The 4,204-nt window shown below is 40.4% G+C and overlaps 1 pseudogene; it reads left to right on the top strand.

The window, feature by feature from the left end:
* The window catches only part of LOC102995797 (tubulin alpha chain-like), a 4,774-nt pseudogene extending 1,419 nt beyond the window's left edge, over positions 1-3,355 (top strand).
* The last annotated feature ends 849 nt before the right edge of the window (positions 3,356-4,204 follow it).

Below are 4,204 nucleotides of genomic sequence, written 5' to 3'. Positions count from 1 at the left end.
TTTTTCTGCTCTGCAGTAGTTATTTCCACTATTTTGTCTTCCAGGTCACTTATCCGTTCTTCTGCCTCAGTTATTCTGCTATTAATCCCTTCTAGAGAATTTTTAATTTCATTTATTGTGTTGTTCATCATTGTTTGTTTGCTCTTTAGCTCTTCTAAGTTCTTGTTAATCATTTCTTGTATTTTCTCTATTCTATTTCCAATATTTTGGATCATCTTTACTATCATTATTCTGAATTCATTTTCAGGTAGACTGCCTATTTCCTCTTCCTTTGTTAGGTCTGGTGGGTTTTTGCTTTGCTCCTTCATGTGCTGTGTGTTTTTCTGTCTTCACATTTTGCTTAACTTACTGTGTTTGGTGTCTCCTTTTCACAGGCTGCAGGTTCGTAGTTCCCGTTGTTTTTGGTGTCTGTCCCAAGTGGCTAAGGTTGGTTCAATGGGTTGTGTAGGCTTCCTGGTGGAGGGGACTAGTGCCTGTGTTCTGGTGGATGAGGCTGGATCTTGTCTTTCTGGTGGGCAGGTCCACGTCTGGTGGTGTGTTTTGGGGTGTCTGTGGCCTTATTATGATTTTAGGCAGCCTCTGTGCTAATGGATGGTGTTTTGTTCCTGTCTTGCTAGTTGTTTGGTATAGGGTGTCCAGCACTGTATCTTGCTGGTCATTGAGTGAAGCTGTGTCTTGGCGTTGAGATGGAGATCTCTGGGAGATTTTCGCCATTTGATATTACATGAAGCTGGGAGGTCTCTTGTGTCCTGAACTTGGCTCTCCCACCTCAAAGGCACAGCCCCGATGCCTGGCTGGAGTACCAAGAGCCTTTCATCCACACAGCCTGCCTGCGGTCCCCAGGACTGTCATGGCTTCAGCTGGTGGGGCCCCTCCATAGCCAGCAGCCTCAGTGAGGTCATCCTCCCCTCGGCCTCTGGGGCAGTTCAGTGATGGTGGAGGGAAGAGACCCTGAGCCAGGAGTTCCAGCTCTGCGGAAACGCAGGCTCCATTCTGGGTGCAGGGGTTGGGACAGCTCTCCCCCAAGGCCTTCCTGGAGGGAGTGGGGCGCCGGGGGAGGGACTCAGTGTAGTTTTGATTGCATTTCTCTGATGATTAGTGATGTTTAGCATCTTTTCACGTGTTGGTTGGCCATCTGTATGTCTTCTTTGGAAAAAGTTCTGTTCAGGTCCTGTGCCCATGTTTTAATCAGACTGTTTGTTTTTTTCATGTTGAGTTGTATGAGTTCTTCCTATATTTTGGATATTAACTTCTTATCAGATGTGTCATTTGCAAATATCTTCTCCCATTAAGCAGGCTGCCTTTTCATTTTGGTGATGGTTTCCTTCATTGTGAAAAAGCTTTTTAGTTTGATGTGGTCTCATTTGTCTATTTTTGTTTTTATTTCCATTGCCTGGGGATACAGATCCAAAAAAATATTGCTAAGACTGATGTCAATGAGCATACTGCTTATGTTTTCTTATAGGAGTTTTATGGTTTCAAGTCTTACATTTAAGTTTTTAATCCATTTTGGTTTATTTTTGTGTATAGTGTGAGAAAGTAGTCCAGTTTGATTTTCTTGTGTGTAGCTGCCCAGTTTTCCCAATACCATTTACTGAAGAGGCTGTCTTTTCCCCACTGTACATTCTTGCCTCCTCTGTCATAGGTTAGTTGTCCATATAATTGTGGGTTCATTTCTGGGCTCTCTATTCTGTTCCATTGATCCATGTGTCTGGTTTTGTGCCAGTACCACACTGATGTAGTATAGTTTGAAATCAGGGAGAATGATACCTCCAGCTTTGTTGTTCTTTCTCAAGATGGTTTTGGCTATTTGGGGTCTTTTGTGTTTCCATACAAATTTTAGAATTATTTGTTTTAGTTCTGCAAAAAATGCCATTGGCATTTCTAATATTGAATATTCTAATATCTAGAATTGGTATTCTAATTTCTAATAAGTGACGAAGGAGGGCTGTGTTTGCATTTCATGTTGCCACAAAAAAATGTATTATTCTATCTTCATTTCTTTTCTTCTTGCTTTTCCAAATATTTGTGCCACTCTAAGCATTTTATCCTGTTTTCAAACTACACAGGTACATAGATGTTAGTATTATCTCTTTTTAAGCTTGTTATTGTTAAGTGTATGCCAGGCTGAGCTAGATAGAATCTCATGAAACAGCTGTTTCGTGTAATGAAACATATGGCTGCTTGCAATTCATAGTTTACATGATTAGCAATAAAGGTTTTTTTCCTAAAAAGAAGGAAGGCTTCAAAACCGAATACTTTAATTTCATATATACATAGTCATGACTATTTCAAAATAACATTCTTAAAATTTAAAAATATAAATATTCTTGATTACATTTTTTAAAATGTCTCACCTGCATGTAAAAATGTTGGATTACATTATCTCTACATATCCCCTCTAGCTCAAAAGTTCCCTTCTGAAACATTAGTGTTAAGTAGAATTTGGTGGATTTTTATAAAACAGTTTGGGGGGCTTCCGTGGTGGCACAGTGGTTAAGAATCCGCCTGCCAATACAGGGGACACGGGTTTGATCCCTGGTCTGGGAAGATCCCACATGCCGCGGAGCAACTGGGCCCATGTGCCACAACTACTGAGCCTGCGCTCTAGAGCTCGCAAGCCACAACTACTGAAGCCCAAGCACCTAGAGCCCGTGCTTTGCAACAAGAGAAGCCACTGCAATGAGAAGCCCGTGCACTGCAACGAAGAGTAGCCCCCGCTCGCCGCAACTAAAGAAAGCCCGTGCGCAGCAATGAAGACCCAACGCAGCCAAAAACAAACAAATAAACAAACAAATAAATAAAAACAGCTTGGGTCACAAACTTGCACATTTTTGTTCTGGGAAATAATATTTAAGAATTAACCTAACATTATATATATAATAATATATAAGAATTAACCTGTAAATACATGGCTTGCTGCCTGTTGTACCATGGTAATGTGGTTCCCAAAGATGTCAATGCTGCCACTGCCACCATCAAGACCAAGCGTACCATCCAGTTTGTGGATTGGTGCCCCACTGGCTTCAAAGTTGGCATTAATTACCAGCTTCCCACTGTGGTGCCTGGTGGAGACCTGGCCAAAGTACAGCGAGCTGTGTGCATGCTGAGCAACACCACAGCCAATCGCTGAGGCCTGGGCTTGCCTGGACCACAAGTTTGACCTGATGTATGCCAAGCGTGCTTTTGTTCACTGGTACGTGGGTGAGGGCATGGAGGAAGGAGAGTCTTCTGAGGCCCGTGAGGACATGGCTGACCTTGAGAAGGATTATGAGGAGGTTGGTGTGGATTCTGTTGAAGGAGAGGGAGAGGAAGAAGGAGAGGAATACTAAAGTGAAAATGTCACAAAGGTGCTGCTTTTACAGGGAAGCTGGTTCTGTTTTAAATATTGAAAAGTTGTGATCTGATCAGTTAATTTGTATGTAGCAGTGTATACTCTCGTGTACAATTACTGACCTATGCTTTAAAACATGACACTTTGTTATAGACCCAAGCTATCCATTTCTCTGACAGGTTTGAGTAAAGTATTCCCTGTCTTAAATGAAAGAAAAAAAAAAAAAAAGAATTAACCTGTCTATTCTTTAGAATTTTGAGTCATTCCAAACCATGCATGATTCACTTGTTTGTTCATTTTTAGTTCACTCTAGATGAAGGATTCACAACTTGCAAAAAAAGGGAGACATTACCCCAGAATAAATTTTAGTCTTTAAAGTTTTGATGTCTGTTTTATTAGAATAAAAATATTACACATTGATGATGAGGTAGAATTTTGTAGGGAAAGAAGAATAGTAAGGCCTTTAATCTAACATATTCTCAAGTCTTAAGAGTGTATCTCAACAAGATAAACACAGGTCACTTTTTTAAGCTAAGAAAGAATTTCTTTTTTCTAAGTTACTCTGTTTATAGATGAAAGCAATAATACATATGGTGAATATCTTTCTGCATAGAAGCATAGTTTAAGAGGCCAATTAATGATAAGAAGGGAAGCCTTTAAAACTGAGCATCGATCTGGGGCTGTGGCAGCTAGAATAATCGCATTTATGATGGTTATAATTGTGATTATTCTGTAGAATTATTGTTGGCCTGAAACCTTGCTCAGAAAGAAGCACTTCATTTCTGACTATCTGTCTGCCAGATTTGTCTGCTACTATTTGCCAGACGTGCATGGCTATTATATTTGTAATGATTTTCCTATGGGAAAAGT

The sequence above is a fragment of the Physeter macrocephalus genome, chromosome 7 (assembly GCF_002837175.3).
Source record: "Physeter macrocephalus isolate SW-GA chromosome 7, ASM283717v5, whole genome shotgun sequence".
NCBI lineage: Eukaryota > Metazoa > Chordata > Mammalia > Artiodactyla > Physeteridae > Physeter > Physeter macrocephalus.
The sequence above is the reverse complement of the archived record's forward strand: the minus strand, read 5'-3'. Positions and strand labels throughout refer to the sequence as shown.